This window comes from Panthera tigris, chromosome A2, assembly GCF_018350195.1.
Source record: "Panthera tigris isolate Pti1 chromosome A2, P.tigris_Pti1_mat1.1, whole genome shotgun sequence".
Classification (NCBI taxonomy): Eukaryota; Metazoa; Chordata; class Mammalia; order Carnivora; family Felidae; genus Panthera; species Panthera tigris.
This window is the reverse complement of record NC_056661.1, coordinates 95,553,557-95,572,827: the sequence shown is the minus strand read 5'-3', so window position 1 is coordinate 95,572,827 and position 19,271 is coordinate 95,553,557. Positions and strand designations below refer to the sequence as shown.

Below are 19,271 nucleotides of genomic sequence, written 5' to 3'. Positions count from 1 at the left end.
TGCACTCAATTTATCTTTCAGCACTTTAAAGATGTTCAGTTGTTTCTGTTGAAAAGTCAGTGATAACCACTCTCCCTTTATGTGATGTCTTTTTCCTTTGACAACTTTTCAACTGGTTTTCAGAAACTTGGCTTAATTGTGCCTAGATGTGGTTTGTTGTTGTGGGGTTTGTTTGTTTGTTTGTTTGTTTGTTTGTGTATTTGGGGGTTTTTTTTTGTACTTACCTTACATGGGTTTGCTGAGCTGCTTGGCTCTATAACGACGTTTTCTACCAAATTTGGGAGATTTTCATCTATTTACTAATTTATTTTTCTATTTCATTTTCTCTCTCCTCTTCTTCTGAGAACCCAATTAAATGATTTTTAGATTGACATTTTCCCACAGGACCCTGAAGTTCTTTTCACATACTTGTAAAACATTTTTTTCTGTCTGTTCTTCAGATTGTCTGAAGAATCTGAAGACATAGTCTCCACTGATGTCTTCAAATTTCCTGAATCTTTTTACTACTCTTAAGCCTATCTGTTGAATTTGGTTTTAAATATTATACTTTTCAGTTCTATAATTTCCATATCTTTGCTCTAATTCCCTACATGTCTGCTCATTATGATTATCTTATCCTTCAAGTCCTTTTACAAATATATAATAGCTGCGTTAAAGTCTTTCATACATCTGAGTCATCTTGTGTCATTTACTATTTGGTCACGTTTTCTGTTTCTTCACATGTCTAGTAATTGTTTAATGTATACTAGACATTGTAGAAGGTTCCTTATAGACTCTGGTTTTTGTTATTTTCCTCTGAATAGTAATGAATTTTGTTCTAGTTGGTAGTTACATTATTGGATGATCACCCTGCACCCTGAACTTGTAGAGACTAGGTTTGATGCTTTGATGGAGTCCATTTCAGTTTTGTCATTAGTCCCAGGGCAAATCTCTTAAATATGATATCTAGTCTCTATGTCTAAGGCACGACTTTTCTAAAGTTTAAGTAAAAATCTTGAGAAATCACCAAGCTCCTCAAACTTGGCAGGACTCCGATTCTAAAGTCTGTCTCTATGCAGTGGGCAGAAGCTGGAATCTCTGTTCTATTCTTTCAGTGTCCTGGCTGTAGTTTTCCACAGGGCAATTTGGAATCTCCCCTGCACATGCATAGTTCAGAGGTCAGGCAAGGATTTGAAAGGATGATATAAGTAGTTTTGAGGCCTATTCCCTGCGTGGTCCCTCTTTCTGGGATTTTTACCCCTTAATTTCCAGTCACTATGATAGCTCCCAAACTTCATCCTCTGAACCCTCAGGCCAATAAGACTATGACTTTCTGTTTGAAGTGAAGTTGTCTTGTCCCAGGTGGACTCTAGAGCATCCTTGGGGAAACCCATAAACATATTGATCTTATCCAGAATGGTTCCTTATTTCAAGGATCAAATTTCCTCTGGTTTCTGCCTGCTTTGGTCTCTGTCCAATATGTTTAAATAGCTGTCCTTTAATATTTTGTCTAGAGCTTATAATTGCTTTCTATAGGAAGGATAATCTGATACTTGGTACTCCATTATGGCCAGAACCACAACATATAACTAAAACTTCTGCATCTGATTTCACCTAAGAGCTGCCTTTCTTTACTTGCAGCAAAGATTGTAGCAGTTTGAAATTTGAGATGAGCCTTTCATTTTTCAATCAGTGGTTTCCACTTCTAGATCATCATTGCTTTACCAAAAGGTAGATGCTCCAAACAGAGAAACAAATGGTTGCCTTTCTTGAGACAATCTCAAGAGAAGTATCAAGTCTGCTTTTGCTTAATTTAGTATGTGTAATAGGAAGCAGCTTAGGACCATCACCTTCTAAAGTCTTCAGCTGAAAGATGCGAGTTTACTGTCCATGTGGCCTCTCCATTTTACAAATAATCCTTTGAAAACATCTCTGTGACTGACCATTCATGTAAGTAAGGGAAATCTTTGTTTTAATTTTATTGAGTATGTAGACAAATCAAGGGAAGGAGAGCCAGATAAAAGAATGTAGTAAGCTGGGAAATATTGGGTGTTTACTTTGTAGGATGTGGTTTCGAGATTCCTGGTTGGAATGGCCCATACCATAAGAGTTCCGGGTGGGTGCCATGCCACACAGGAAACAATTGTACCCTGCCCCTGGGAGTAAGCCAGAGAGCTAACAAATTCAGTGTGCATTGAAATGCTTCATCAACAGGCCTTCTGCAGGGCCTGCCCTCTCTGCTGGGTCACTGACCTTTATAAGTGCACAGTCATGGCCACCGCCTGACAGACATGAAAAGAAGACAGACAATGGACGAGAAGGAGACATGCACAGAGGGGGAAAATGCACTCATTCAAGGGATTTACTGGTCAGGGATGTCATGTCCTATGTCCAGCTCCAGAATGCAAGTGACGGTATTTAAACCATGCATATCAGGCCAAAGAAATATAAATGATTTTTATTAACATAAAATATCTCTGAGAATCATGATCAGTTTTGTGGTAGCATAAAAAAAGGTAGAAAGTTGTTCATTGCTATAAAATTTTTTTACCAACTTCTAAAAGCTGTAGATCATTAAAATTGATTAGAGTGTCATACAGCGTGATTTCAAAGGCATTCCAGACTCCAAAGACAGCATCATACGGTAGCTTGAAAGTGGGGGAAAAAATGAATTTGGGTCCTGAGTTTGTCACAAAGTAGTACAACCTTTGGTCACTTACTGAAAACCCTCATTCTTTGTCTCTGTATTTAGTGTGTGTTCTTATAGTAAAATGATCCAATTTCCCTAATATTTTAGGACATCTGTTTGTTACTGTCCTGTTGCATTCTCAGATGACTTATACAACTTCTTGTTCAGGAAATTTAAAAATCATATTAACACAGTGAGTTTCAAAACAAGCTTCTGGAACCCTAAATTTTTCCTCATTCAACAAGAGGCCCTACTGTTATTTTACATATTAGAATTCCACGTAGGCCTATATTTATCTTCATTTTATTTTTTATGTATTTTTTTAATGTTTATTTCTTTTGAGAAAGAGAGCGAGAGTGCTCAAGCAGGAGAGGAGTAGAGACAGAGGGAGAGAAAGAATCCCAAGCAGACTCCGTGCTGTCAGCGAAGAGCCTGATGTGGGGCTCGAACTCATGTACTGGTGAGATCATGTCCTGAGTTGAAATCGAGTCCGACACTTAACCGGGTCACCCCGGTGCCCTTAAAATTTTCCTCATTCAGTAAGATGCCCTAGTGTTATTTTACATATTAGAATTCCAGGTAGGCCTGTATTTATTTTTATTTTATTTTTTAAGGGAATCCACTACTAGGGGAAAAAAAACATTTGAAAACCCATTCTCAGGGATGTTCTTTGTACTTCCAAAGGCCTATAATTCCTGTAGTGAAAAAGGGATGCAAACATTTGTACCTTTTATTGATTAATTTTCAGAGGCTTCTATCGGTGGTAATAAATTACACAGCTGTACTATTCTTGGCCAAAATACTATTCTGATAGAAAAATGATGTACTATCAATGCGTATAGGGAGAGACACGTGTTCTGAGGAGCCTAGTCTGGAACAGGAGTCCTGTGTTAGATTGCCTTTACACCCGTTCCCACTACAGAGACAGTTCTCATAGAGTGGTGTTGTCAGCTGGTTCTCCACATTTCATGGTCTCTAAGTGCATGTAACCACCCTCATCTGGTTACCTTAGCCTAGGGGCATCTCAAAAATGGCATCTTGCCTGGGATTCCACCCCTAAGTGCCTAACAACCCATCTTGATTCTTGGAGAACTTCTCTCAATGATCAGTTATTCAGGGAAAGTGATCTAATTTTAACATTAACTGAACCCAAACATAATCATGTGCATATGTCTGCAGAAAGAACAAGCATATGATGCATTTTAAAGCCAAATACAAGCGATTCTATTATTGATCATCAAGGAGTAATCTTTCTTACTACCCCCTTCTACAAATACAAGGTAACTAAAGAGGTAAAGTGTGTGAACAATCTGCAAGTGGGTTCCTAAATCCAAAGCACATAGCTGATATTCACAGTAGCTTTGACTCAAGAACCTACTCCCATATGAGGTGGTAATTCTTTTTATTTCCAATATGCAAAAATAAAGAAATTTAGTTCTGGAAAGGATGACATCAAAGCTCATTTTAAGTCTCTGCTAAAGAGACTGAGCTCTCTATTACTTGGCAATCAAGAAGAATGAAATCTTGCCATTTGCAACTGTGTGGATGGAACTAGAGGGTATTATGCTAAGTGAAATTAGTCAGAGAAAGACAAATATAATATGACTTCACTCATATGAGGACTTTAAGATATAAAACAGATGAACATAAGGAAAAGGAAGCAAAAATAATATAAAAATAGGGAGGGAGACAAAACATAAGAGACATTTAAGTATGAAGAGCAAACAAAGGGTTACTGGAGGAGTTATGGGAGGGGGGATGGGCTAAATGCGTAAGGGGAATTAAGGAATCTACTCCTGAAATCACTGTTGCACTATATGCTAACTAACTTGGATGTAAATTAAAAAAAATTTTTTTAATAAAAAAGAAGAGACTGAGCTCTCTGTGACAGAACAGAAGTGTCTGATTAAGGATTATGGTGAAAGCCTTTTCATCTTCTGAAAGAAGAGAGTGATACTTCCTTGTTAGTCTCTTTGTGGTTGGAATAGCCATTCCCAGGGCTTCATGAGAAATACTGGAAGAGCAATCATTGTGTTTAATATATTTACTCCCCAAATACAAAGACCCTATAGGAGCATTTATTCTGTTGCATGAAGACTCTCGTAACATTCATGTAGCAAGAAATATCACAGTCATATACTGGACATTTGACACAATTAGGTTTTTTAGGTACATTTTTAGTTTGTTCTTGATTTCTCTATTCCTTTTTTGATTTCTTTATTCCTGAAGTTTTTCTTGCTGGCACAGAGGGGGAGACACATTTAAATGTAATGGAGAGCACTGTTAGAATTCTGAGGGAAGTGAGTGTGCTAACCCCACCCACGTCATGAAGAGAAGCTTCCTCTGTGAGGTGGGATTTAAGTCATATTAATTTGTCCCAGACCACACCAAAATTAAGCTGTTCACATCCAAAACATTCCATGAATTCAGTTGCGAGGAGGAATTTGTTCAGCCATGTTATGGATTCATATTTCTCTCCTCTCCCAAGAAGGTCTGGGTGTCCTTATAAGGGAGAACGCCTCTGTTTCCCACAGTGTGGAGAGCTAAATAAATACTCTCTCACAGTCAATGCAGAGGTAACTTTTTTTTTAATGGATTAAAAAAAAAAAAAAAGCAGTTCTGAGAGCCCATCACTGTTTCAGCATCCCCATTCAGAGAGGGGGCTTTTGTCTCTCTCTCAGTGGGAGCTGCCATTTTAATGGGGCCTCCAGCGGGGCCTAGTTTGATGATGTGAAGTAGGCCTGGAAGAATTGAGGACTTATTTTTAATTTAGATTTTGGTTAATTTAACTATACTAGCTTTCAAATGAACTGAAATTTTAAAAGTAAATACATGGTAAGTGTCCCTCAAAAGCTGCTGCCAGATAATTTCAACCATTTCTCCTTTCTGAAGCTCTCTCATGTGAAAACCAATCCCTTGAAGTTCTAACAGGCATTAGGGCACCCCCCTCCCATCTATTTGCAAAAGTGAAAATCAAGAGTGTTCATTCTTAAAAATAGACCTACAGTAAACACACACACTTGGACGCAAGTATGCACTAAGTGCTAGATGAAAGCATCTTCCGAAAATTGCTTTTAGCTGATTGGTGATGCCAAGCCAGAATTGGGATGACTTTGTGGTAATTCTGGGGTTTCCCTGTGGCTTGAGTCAAGAGCACAAAGGTACATGGAGTACTCCCCAGCTCCATAGCCTCAGGAGTGCCAAAGTTACTCCCGTGCCCCACGTGGGGGATTCCAACCTCCCACAACACACTTTCTAGATAAAAGTATTGTTCTCAGTAACAAGTAGAGTCTATAGAGCCAAATGGGCTGTGGGCCGCTTTCTGCAGGCCTTGGCATCAGACCTGCCCTCCCCTGGCTCACCCCAAGGCCTCAAGGCCACACACTGGCTGCTCCTGGCAGCTGTGCACCCAGATGGCAACCACTGGAATGTGTTTTATGTTCCTGAGTCTCTGCCAGGCTGGCCTCCGGGGAAGGCGCTTCCCTGGCCTTGCCGGTTCCAGTGCTAGGCTGTGGCAGCAGGCAGCACTGATGTGAAATCAGTTTACAGACGAGCCTTTCACCCTTAAAGGAACTGTCTGCCTACACAAATTCTGGGCAGGAGGTACACACTGAGCTCCTTTATAGGGCTATAGGACCACAGCTCTCTTTCACCTAGATTTCTCTAGTAACTGACTCACTGCATGGGCCTGCTATACCATCCCAGTACCAGGAGCGTGTGTGTGTGTGTGTGCGCGCGCGTGTGTGTGCGTGCGCACACGCGTGCAGGTGCACGCACACCTGCACACACATACAGGTATGTGAGCTCATGTTCATACATAAAGGGGCTCACTGTTTGCAGAGATGAATGAATGGATGAATGAATGAATTGTTTAAAAATATAGTTGACACATAATGTTACATCAGCTTCAGGTGTACAACACTGTGATTCAACAACTCTAATCTCTAATTTTTTTAATGCTTATTTATTTTTGAGAGAGAGAGAGACAGAGCATGAGCAGGGAAGGGGCAGAGAGAGAGGGAGACACAGAATCCAAAGCAGGCTCCAGGCTCTGAGCTGTCAGCACAGAGCCTGACGCGGGGCTCGAACTCACGAATGGTGAGATCATGACCTGAGCTGGAGTCAGACACTCAACCAACTGAACCACCCAGGAGCCCCTCAACAATTCTATATACTATGTTGTGCTCATCACAAATGTTGTCACCATCCATCACCATGCAACACTACTACAATGTCATCAACTATATTCCCCGTGCTGTACCTTTTATTCCTGTGAATGAATGAATTCTTAAAAAGAGGATGGAAGAACTGATACATATCTGAAGAAGCAAATATCTGGGAAAGTGCAGCAGGCCCATATGTGTTTTTATAACATATCTATCCATCATTCCATTATTGAGGAATTTACATAAGATATCTTATGGTCAAGCAACCAGCAAACAAGAAAGCACTCCTTGATTAAGTTGGAAGGGGGAGAGAAAAAAAAGAAAGAAAAATTATCCCTGTGATATCATTTGAAATTCAGCTTTGCATTTTTCTCAGTAATTGTGTTCCCAGTAGCTGGGGGATGAGACTGGGACTGGAAAAACCCATCAGTCTTAGTTCTGCGCCTCTCAGAAGTGACTGTGAAGTCCTGCAGGCAGTCTGTAATTTGTGTTTGTTTCACACATGAAGTTCTAATTCTTCATGTGTAATAAAATTTGGTATCATGTCATTCACTGGCAAGTTGGTCCAAAGCTTCTCCTGCCTGCTGGTGTAGCCCTTTGGAATATAAAAGTTTGAGACCTTCCGCCACCAAGAGCTTGGATGATGATAAAAAATCATTTTACCTCTTTTTGCCTTTTCTATGCTACAAAGAGAAAATGACAATGGCAGATCCACGACGCTAGGAAACATCTGAGCCTGAGAGAAAGTCAGGCACTGCAGACCCAGTTTTACACATACTTCATTTTTGGAGAAGGCATGTAACAGTGGCCCTCCACTTAAAACATACAATCTTGACAGCAGATATGCTCTAACTTCAAAAACAAAAAATTAAATTATAAATGTATTACCTTCTTGTAAAACAAGAATACAATCCAGAAATGTTTAGAATAAAAAGTGTACATTACCCTCATTCCTTCTCCCCAGAAATTATCACTTACAAGGCTATGAGTATCCTTACAGTAATTCCATACATGCACATAATATGTATGTTTCTATAATGTGTACGTGTGTTACATACACATGTAAAAGGAAATAGATACTTAATATATCTACATAGAGGGGATCTATTCTCTTTCAAAGGATCTTGTTAAATATATTGTTCTTCTTTTCACTCAAAAATGTATATCAGGGACAAGTTTTCATGCCAATATATACATTTTTATGTGGGTCTATAATATTCCAGAATATCAACGAATTGTGATTTATTTAGTCCTTCTTAAACTTATGGTTATATCAGTTATCCCAGTTTTTTTCAGTAATACAAAAATGCTATGGTAACTGTGTTCTTGCATATATATCATCAATTTTAAGCATGCCATATTTGGATGCAGCTGCACTGCGCAAATTTGTCGATTGAGCAGGCAGGAGTGAAATATGGGTGTTGCATAAAGTATAAATCTGCAAGCTGCAAAGCAGTGAGTTGCTACTGGCTTATAGAAACAGTAGACTCATTAAAAGTTGCATTTAGGGGGACACCTGGGTAACTCAATCAGTTAAGCCCAGGTCACGACCCGTGCTTCATAGTTCGAGCCCTGCGTCAGGCTCCGTGCTGATAGCTTGGAGCCCAGAGCCTGCTTCAGATTCTGTATCTCTCTCTCTCTCTCTCTCTCTCTCTCTCTCTCTCTCTCTCTCGGCCCCTCCCCTGCTTGCACTCTGTCTCTCTGTGTCCCAAAAATAAATAAATATTAAAAGTTGCATTTAGGTATAAATGTATTATTTTTCATAGTCAAGAGACTGTTCTCACAATGTCTTCATAAGAGAATATATCTGTAGGCATGCGGAGCTGTCTCCAACTTTACAACTAAAGGAGGTGTGGAATTGGCTCTACCCTATAACTTTGAGATAATGAGAAGGGCAGGAATAGGCATAGGATTCCCTGCAGCTGAAAAGACCACTGTTTGCTACAATACAACCTATAGCTGTATTTGTCTCCATTATTCAATGCCTGAATTTGAAAATTACAATTTATTTTTCCTACAGTTTGATATCCTCTCTAGTCTACCTTCTTTTATTGTATATTCTTTTTGAAAACCCCTCACGCCTTTATTAACTGGATCTAGAATCATCCTTTATTCATTCAATTATTGATATACATCAGGATACACTAGAGCTCAACAATCTCCAGTACAGCAGGAAAAAGTAATCACCATTCACCATCTGGGCCAATGAGCCCTTTTTATTAATTCATTTTTTAATATTTTTAAGTCATTTACAAATAATTTATAGAAATAAAGGGATAGTAAAATACAGATTGTATTTAAAATTTTAATAAGAATTTAAACATAGCAAATTCAAATTTATATTCCATATTTTCCTATTTTTGAAAGTATACATGCTCCAGATAGGCAGTATCTTAAAAATCCAACTAACTGTCCATCACCTGTCATGCAGGAGCCTGGATCATTTCTATACTATAAATACTGATTTTGGATTTTAAACACCTCTTCAGTAGGCTTTAGCTTCTCATCATTTCTGGTTTGTGTAGTGTTTGGCATTATCAAAATGTAATACAGTTCTGGAACATACATCTAAGATGAAATCGGGCCATCACATTAGTTTCTGCACTGGAAAGAAATGGAAATTAACTGGTTATTGTTTGCACATTCTTGAAACCAAGTGTCATGTATTTCCAGGAATCATCCAGAATCTTACAGTGCTTAGCAGTTTTAGTTTGGGTATGGGTATGAGTACAAAGTTTTAAGTTTCAGTGAGCCTCCTATAAGAAGTATGTGAACGTTAATGCCCACTCTTTTCACAGTGAAGAGTTCTGATACCAACTTTAGCAGCATTTCCAGTATAAATGTTTATAGGGCCTTCAGGAGCCTACAACATGCAGGTAACCGGGTCCTGAGCATGGTCTCTCTCATTCATATGGGAATTTCTCATGGTAATCAGAGTATCTTGCTCCTTGCTGCTACACCAAAAGCTTGTTATTCTCTTTATTTGTTGCTCTTTGCCCACCCTTCTCCTTTTTTTTTTTTTTTTTTCCTTGCAACCCAAGATTCAGATCATTAAGGGATTTGGTGGTTTTGTCATACAAAGGTGATTCAAACTCCCTTCACAACCAGACCAATTGCTTCCATGGAATAACTTCATCCACATCATTTGCAGACTGTAAATCATCAGGGAATGAACTATAAGCCATTTTCAGATAAAAGTCAAAATCTAAACTGCCAAGATTATTAGCCATAGAGTCTTTGTACTGCCACCTGGCCTAGTGAACAAAACTCTAGGCTGGAGGTACAGATGCTGCTTCTTCCTTCTACTAGGCAGATGACTTTGACCCACTCTCTCAACCTCTCTAAGCATCAGTTTCCTATCAGTAAAACAAGCATAAAATCTACCTCACTGGGTGATGTCAATGATTAAATGAGATTAAAAGAGAAAAAGCTCTATAAACGTGCCTACCACAGTGCCTGGTCCACTGTAGGAGGAGTTATTAGTGTTAACGAAATCTAAATCCTTTGAAAAAATATATCGAAAATAAAAAAACTACATATTGCACAAAATTATTAGCCCTTCCAAACCTCCAAGATTTTAACTTATAGTAAAAGATTATTTGCTTATAAAAATCCCATTTTAAATGAAATATGCTTTTATACAAAGTAACTGGTAAAAGTTTGTTCATAAGTAATTTTGTGAATATTTATATAATTTCATTAGGTTTTTGTAGATCCTAATTTAATAATAGAGGGAAAAGGAAGTACATGCATTTGATTACTGAAGGAGAAGAGAATTTTTCCAATTAAGTTCTTAAGAGCCAATTTTCATTTTCCAGAATATACATTTTTATGGAATGACTCTAGTCCTGAGTCAGATCATAAAGGCATGGTTTACTGAATTTTAGACCCAACTACTTTGGGGAGCTGGTGTGCAATCTTGAATTTCATTCAAGGGAGCATTTGAAATTAGGGCTGCTTATGTATGATTGTTCTCATCCTGTTGGAATGATCTTTTACTTAGAATTTAAGTTGTTCATTTAATCTTTCCCTTTTAATCCATTTTTCTGTATCTTTCTTCCTAATCCCCCTAAAGCTCTGTTCTCTATTTCCCATACTACACAGTCACCAGTATTTGAAATCCCATTATCATTTTTTCGTTTGTTAGATTCAAAGTTCCACAAGTACAGAGATTTTATCAGCTTCTAATACTACTATACATATAGTGAGGACTTAACACAGTACCTGACATAAAGTAGGTGTCCAAAATGAGTTCCTTGAATGAATGAAACACTTTTTTAAGTTTGTTACCATGATTTAATAATGCAAATACCTTCAGTAGTAACATAGTCTGCAAATCCATCACTAGAACCTTAACGGACTCAAAGTATTTAGATGTCCACTGTATGCCACAACTATGCTAGTACCTTAGGCACAATGCACTTAGCAGCTATGATAAGTAATTGCTTTTCTGAGATCAGGTTTTATCTGGGGGAAGGAAAAGGATGTATCTAGGACATAGGGCATCTTGGAAGGGAGAATTCTATAAGGGAAAACCAATAATAATAATGGCTTTCATTTACTGCGTTCTAACTGTAGAGCAGACATTATCTCATTCAACCTTTATGCCAATACTATGAGATTATTTCCATTTGACAGATAAAAAAATTGAGGCTTATAGGTGTTAAGGAACTTCCCCAAGGTCATGCAGCAAGGCTAAGCTTTGAAACCGTTTTCTTACCCCAGAGCCTTGTTTCTGGTCACAGTGCTTCTGGCCTTTTCTTCCACAGGCAGGTTCTTGGGATAGGGTGAGGTGGGGGTAGAAGCAAAGGGAAATGTGAGCTGGTGGTGCCACCAGACCAGCCTCATCTATATCATAATGTTGTTTAGAGTAGGCTTTGTTCAGGAGGAAAGGTAACTAATACTCATAGAGTTTCATTATCCAATTTTACTCTTTCTTACTAAAAGTTCCTTGGGACAACACAGGATCCTAGACAACATTCCCACTCTTAGAGGCACATAGCTGAACCCTAGAATGTGTGCAGGAAATACCAGAGATCCCAAGATATAGATCTACTTTAGCAAATATGCATCAGCCATAATGTGAGAATCTTAGGTTTTCTACGTCTGAAGTTAACTCAACTGCTTACCTCAGCTGTTTCCCAGTCTTCTGAGAAAGAAGTGGCAAATGCTAGAAAGCTACATGTATGACGGAAGTGAGTACAAGGTGTCTCATGCTGTCTACACAGATTATGGGACTTCAAATCAGGCCAGTAAATGCCTGCATATGATAGAAAACCCCAGAGGCAGAGACGTCTGACTTTCCACACAGTGGGATATAGATGTATTAGCCATGTCTAATGAACCAGTAGAGCTGGTCTCAGGAATTCGTTTGTGAGAGGGTTTGTGTCTGAAGAACCAGAGAGAGTGGGCTTTTAGAGGGAGAATGCAGAGAATAATGTGATGTATGTCATTGATTCTAGCTCCTGACATCAGCCCCCATAGACTCATGTTTGAGACCTGAGGAGGCAAAACCTGATGGAAGAATTTTCCTGAGAAGCTCTGTGAGGCTGGAGGCAGGTCCCATAATGCCTGGGACCTGGTGACCAAGTAGGACAGCCAGGTAGGAAGAACTATTCTCTCCATATTGGGGTTAGCCACAGCAGCATTCTCTTTCAGAGAGCTCTGGGTGCTGCATCCTGCCCTGGGCATGTTAAGGATTGGCAGCTTGAAAAGCTCTGAAGGACCTCTATCCCAGACAAAGGCATCAGTGCCCACAGGTGGGCAGTGGCCATGGAATGGTGGCACCATCCAATGCCTTCAGAGGTGGCTGAAACCAACAGAGAAGCTATAGAAATATCACATGAAGATATTGGATGTGAATTCCCTTTAGATACCCCCCCCCAGCCTTCTGTGAATAAATTCCAATGTTTGCTGAAGATTCTGTGTTTGAAGGTAGTTAAAAGAACTAGATGCCTTAAATGATTACTTAAAATGTGACCCAAAAAGGCTTGTATTATCCAGAGAATGGAATTTTATACTACTAAAAATAAGTTTTGAGAATCCCAGACCCACTCATGGAAAAATGGCCTGGACCCTTTTACTTCCTTGCTCTTCTTATCGGCTCCTGCCCCCTTCTGTCATCCCAGCCTTTCTTCTTGTCCTGTGCTATCCACATGCTGCTCTTCCCTGATGATGAATATGCTGGGCTTCTCCTAATTTGACCTTTCTCTTTCTTGAACACTGTTGACTTGTTGACTATAGATTACCCCTCCCCAGTGTTGGCCCCTGTCAAGAGCAGCCCCATTCCTCTGCCTAGCTTTGCCTGCCTCTCACAAGTGGAGTCAAACATAGAGAAAAACTCTTTCCACACTAAGGTTTAGTGAAAACAGACAGCAAGTACTTGAGACCCTCCACATAAATGCAAAAAAACAGACATCTGTAGTTTACATGATACATGTTTCTAGGTTAAAGGACAGTATATTATAAACATAAATGACACTTTCAGAGAAGCATATTGTATATATTATAATTCCTAGCATTGTAAAACAAGAATGTTAAAGTCCCCTAAAGAGAGAAGAGACCATCTGTGGTTTTATGGCATGAAGCAGATGGAACAGTATCTGAGAAGGGCTTAAGTTTCTCTTCCTGATATTGTCATCAATTCAGTCATAACTTGAATAGTCTGAGAAGGATGTTTTCAAATTTTAAGGTGACATAGTATTTAGGAAGCACCATGTAAATGATGGAGTACATCAGAATTCACCCCAGTGACTGAGTATCAACTGTGTTCCTGGCATACACCTCATACCACATGTTATCAAATGTAACCCTGTTACATACCCAGGCAATGCAGTTATGAGAACCAAACTTTTTCCCTCCTAGTTTTTCCCTGATGGCATTATTTCCATTATTGTCTGGCACAAGATTATTTCAAAACTTTTCCACAGCATTCCAAGGTCTTCCAGTGGAAAGAATCAAATAAAGGAAGCAAATAATTTCACCCTTCCATCTAAAAGGGCTTTGGCTCTATGATACAAATTATGGCTGTCTTAAAGCACAACAGCTACCAACTCTATTATGGGCCCTCTGAATGAGAGCCTTGAGAGGCCTTGGAATCTGCATTTTAACATACTCCACAGGTATTTTTTTGCGAAATTTGAGAACAAATGCCCCCAGCATATCCTAGTTTGCTACAAAAATATGAGAAAATGCTCCACAAACACTATGTTCTTCATATACTCTTAGAGGTTGAAATGAATAGAATCAGGATGCCTATTTTGTTTGTGAGGGGGTTTTGGGGTTTTATATTTTTGGTTTTTTGTTGTTGTTGCTGTTGTTTTTTAAGGAGTGAAAGATACGCAAATAGTTGAACAGGAAAGCATGTATGATAAAGATCTACAGAAACGAATTATATATGTCCTCCAAAGAGGAATTAATACAGTAGGACTTACACATTTTTACAACCTGGATTAAGCCTAATCTATGGTGTCATACAATTAGAATTTGTGAAAGAAGAATTACTTCACTCCCAGTGAATCAAAGCAAAACAGCTTTCAAAATATCATATGTCTTTTCCCACAGACATAATGCACAAAAAACTATTTAGGCAAATTCACCCAGTGGACACTGTTTATTACAACATACTTTCAGTAAAGCCTCTTTGGACTAGATCAGCTCATAGCAGCTTGACATGGAATGCCCAAACATTGGAACAGCTGCTCTATAAGTAAAATATCTTGTTACATTTTCATTAACTAACCTACTATTCAGAATATCTTGTCAGTGTGTCTCACAAACATATGAAGTCTCATAAGACTATTCAAAATCTACTAAAACCCAAGAACAAGAATGTATATTTCTCCAAAGAAGACCAAAGCAGGAGGCATCACGATCCCAGACTTTAGCCTCTACTACAAAGCTGTAATCATCAAGACAGCATGGTATTGGCACAAAAACAGACACATAGACCAATGGAATAGAATAGAAACCCCAGAACTAGACCCACAAACGTATGGCCAACTCATCTTTGACAAAGCAGAAAAGAACATCCAATGGAAAAAAGACAGTCTCTTTAACAAATAGTGCTGGGAGAACTGGACAGCAACATGCAGAAGGTTGAAACTAGACCACTTTCTCACACCATTCACAAAAATAAACTCCAAATGGATAAAGGACCTGAATGTGAGACAGGAAACCATCAAAACCCTAGAGGAGAAAGCAGGAAAAGACCTCTCTGACCTCAGCCGTAGCAATTTCTTACTTGACACATCCCCAAAGGCAAGGGAATTAAAAGCAAAAATGAACTACCAGGACCTCATGAAGATAAAAAGCTTCTGCACAGCAAAGGAAACAACCAACAAAACTAAAAGGCAACCAACGGAATGGGAAAAGATATTTGCAAATGACATATTGGACAAAGGGCTAGTATCCAAAATCTATAAAGAGCTCACCAAACTCCACACCCGAGAAACAAATAACCCAATGAAGAAATGGGCAGAAAACATGAATAGACACTTCTCTAAAGAAGACATCGGGTTGGCCAACAGGCACATGAAAAGATGCTCAATGTCGCTCCTCATCAGGGAAATACAAATCAAAACCACACTCAGATATCACCTCACGCCAGTCAGAGTGGCCAAAATGAACAAATCAGGAGACTATAGATGCTGGAGAGGATGTGGAGAAACGGGAACCCTCTTGCACTGTTGGTGGGAATGCAAATTGGTGCAGCCACTCTGGAAAACAGTGTGGAGGTTCCTCAAAAAATTAAAAATAGACCTACCCTATGACCCAGCAGTAACACTGCTAGGAATTTACCCGAGGGATACAGGAGTACTGATGCAAAGGGGCACTTGTACCCCAATGTTTATAGCAGCACTCTCAACAATAGCCAAATTATGGCAAGAGCCTAAATGTCCATCAACTGATGAATGGATAAAGAAATTGTGGTTTATTTACACAATGGAGTACTACGTGGCAATGAGAAAGAATGAAATATGGTCCTTTGTAGCAATGTGGATGGAACTGAAGAGTGTTATGCTAAGTGAAATAAGCCATACAGAGAAAGACAGATACCATATGTTTTCACTCTTATGTGGATCCTGAGAAACTTAACAGAAACCCATGGGGGAGGGGAAGAAAAGAAAAAAAAAAAGAGGTTAGAGTGGGAGAGAGCCAAAGCATAAGAGACTCTTAAAAACTGAGAACAAACTGAGCGTTGATGGGGGGTGGGAAGGAGGGCAGGGTGGGTGATGGGTATTGAGGAGGGCACCTTTTGGGATGAGCACTGGGTGTTGTATGGAAACCAATTTGACAATAAATTTCATATGTTGGGAAAAAAAAGTCATAGAGGGAAAAAAAAAAAAAAGAATGTATACTTCTCTGAAGATGTTCACATTGAGTCACAAAGCCCATCCCAATATCCTTTGCTCAGGTTTACAGAATGAATTAGCTCACTTATTTATTTATTTATTTATTTACTTATTCATTCATTCATTCATTCATTTCACCTAGGACTACAACTAGTCTCAAAAGCTCTTGAAGCTCCCTGTAATGGTCGAGCCAGTGCCTTGGTCCCAGGGGGCCTACCAGGCCTGAATAACATCTGATTTCTCCTGCACCAAATGATCTCACCATATAATTCCAAATCCAGAAGATTTAGGTTGCTCTTGTAGAAAGCTCCTGGAAAGACTATGACTACCCAGGTGACCCAGTTTACCCCTGAGCTTTCCTGAGAAAAAGACTCTAAATGTACTAACCATTAGCCAAACCAGATCTAGTCCCTTCTTTTCTGCCTTTTGAAGTAATTGTAACCTAATGCAGAAATCCTTAACAAGGGCTTCATGGATGGGCTTCACTGATTGCATAAAATGCTTAAGATTGTGTGTGAAGATTTTCTATGTAAATGTGCGTATGCATTTCCCTAAGGAGATTGTCTACAGAGTCCTACGTTTTTTTAGAAAGGTCTGTGACATTAACAGTTATGACATTCACATCTTAAAGGTTGGTAATAGCCCTGAGTTAGAACCTATTCCTTATGTTTATTGACTTACTTTATAGCAGGAGCCTTCACTTCTTTGTGTCCTGTGTACTACCCATGTACTGAGAAAAGAGTAAGCAGCTTGCATTCTGTATCAGTCAGGAATTGGCTTTGCCTGCTAATAACACAGATCCTGTCACAGTGGCTTAAACAAATTAGGGATTTATTCTTTCTTGTAAAAGAAATCTGGGAAGGGAAACCCACAGTCTTTATGCAGCCACTGAGACGCCATTAGTGACATGGGCTACTTCTACCTTCCTACTCTGATATCATCAGGACCTAGCTTTGTACTTTACAATGACAAGAGAGCTGCCATCTGTCTGTTTTTCTTTTTAGGAACTTTCCTAGATGTTCCACCAGATAAATTTACTTTATATCGTATTGGCCAGAACTTAGCAACAAGGGAGAAATGAGAAATAAAAGCTTCATTGGCAATTTGCTTCTCCCACACCTCCCAAAATCAGGTTTTTGTTACTAAGGAGGAAGGGGAAAACATGTTCAGTAGGCAACTAGCAACCTCCTTTATCTTTCCTGAGAACAGATGTTAGTGAAGTGCTTATTTTTTGCTTAGGTTTCCTCAGGAAGAAGTTCTTTGTAGCACCTATTCATTCAAGGACGCAGAAGCATGTCTAGAAAATACACTGTTCTACATGTTTGTGAATCTCTCGCATTCCTTCTGTCTTTCCGCCTTTTGGTGTCTCTCACAAGCATGTGCATGCTCACACCCACATATACACACACGCATACATTCACAGCACCGACTAGGCTTCTGAAGCTGATTAAAGAACCACTGGCAGAACCCAGCATCCGTATTCACCTGTCACAAGCACACCTCCCTCACACTTCATTCTACCTGCTGCTACACACCACTGAGTGAAGAAGGGGAGACTCCCCTCTTCCTGTTACTCTGTTTCCCTGTCTTGGAGACAAATGAGCAAAGAACCTGTCTCTGCCATTGGAGTATTCCTTTGCTTTTCTCCCCACACCATGGCTGCACCTCAGCCTTTCCTTGAATCTGAGCTTCATGATGAGTTGAGTTCACTTTATTCAAACCCAGTTCAGCCTCTTTTTAGGACGGGATTGGAATCCTGAACTCTGGATCTCTCTCCATATTCTGCCTCACTTACTGTGATTTACATGGTGGACCAGATGGGCTGCTTTCCTGTCTTTTGTGAGAAAACACCCAGAACCCCATTTATCTTTTTTCCCCTTAAAGGATTCTGATTTATTACCCAGAATGAGTTCTCAAGATGACATCAGCCAGTCCATGGGAGCAGGGTGTGCATATCCTCCAGCGGTCGGATGGAATAGGGGTGTTCTAAGGACAAATATTTCTGTGTCCTTGAGCAAATCACTTCTGTTCACTGTCAGTAAAATGGCAGTGATCATATCTGCTCCAAAGGTGGAGAAATGGAACTTTCTCACCTGAAAGGTAGTATTTTCCACCAGTGGTTTCATCTTTGTAGCTCCTTTAGTGTGAAGAGAGCATCCTATTTGAGTGCAGGCCCCAGTGCTGTGGAATTTGCACTGTAGAACTTCACTTCCAGTCCTTGGAAGTAAGAGGGGCTTTGGGTCCTTCTGGGGAAACAGGGGAGAGGTCAACCCCTAATCCACCGGGCAAATGACAGAGAGTGTTCTGACCTCCATGGATGGTCTATTGTGTCTTCTCAGCCAGGAAGCTAATGGCTGCAGGATGAGCTCTGAGCTACCTGAGAGGTGCAGTCAGGGGAGGAAATGGTACCCCCAGGAATGATGTGGTCATCCTTAGGACAAATTGGGAATGTCTTTCATCCAGTATGGTTTCTCTATTTGGTTTTCTGCCTTGAGAACAGCATGTGTAAGGGTCACAAATGCTGTGTGGAAGGGGCTCTTTAAAAACAATTAAACTGGAAGTCTGTAGATGCTTCTGGCTGAGCAGTGTCTCTTCTCTGCCTGCCAGAGAATGCAAGCCCTGTCTGATTTCCTGTGAAGCTAGTCAGGGCAGAACATCTTTTCTCCGGACCCTCTTCCCCATAGCAGCCACAGCAGTAAATCTTCAGAGAGGCCTCATTAGGCAAGTTCCTTTTTCAACTCCCTCCACCCTCCAAACCTCTCAAAACCACCACTGCCATTCTAGCATGTTATTATTTTTCCTCCTAAGTTTGCATTTTCCTCAATCCTGGCACCTAGGCCTCCCCATACTGCTCTCGCTTTCCTTAACGGACTCTTCTCTGGCTGGAATCTTTCCAAAGGGTGTGTTTGGGCAATCAAAAACTTCCCTTTTTGTTTTATCGCATCACTGAACATACCAGATAAGGCTCAGCTAAGGGAGGGAGAGAGGGAGAGAGGGAAGAATCTGGTTGGTTTGGGCTGGGGGGTTTGGGGAGGGGCAGGTGAAGGGACCACAGGAAGAAAGCAGAGGAAATCTTCACATCAG

The 19,271-nt window shown here is 39.9% G+C and overlaps 1 long non-coding RNA gene across 7 annotated transcripts in view; it reads left to right on the top strand.

Moving 5' to 3' along the window:
* Nucleotides 1–19,271, top strand: part of LOC102949850 — a 162,388-nt gene that overhangs the window by 7,848 nt on the left and 135,269 nt on the right. For all 7 annotated transcript variants that reach the window (XR_006211171.1, XR_006211182.1, XR_444191.2 and 4 more), the window contains exon 2: nt 12,297–12,436. This is a non-coding gene — a long non-coding RNA (uncharacterized LOC102949850). The remainder of the gene's footprint in view (nt 1–12,296; nt 12,437–19,271) is intronic.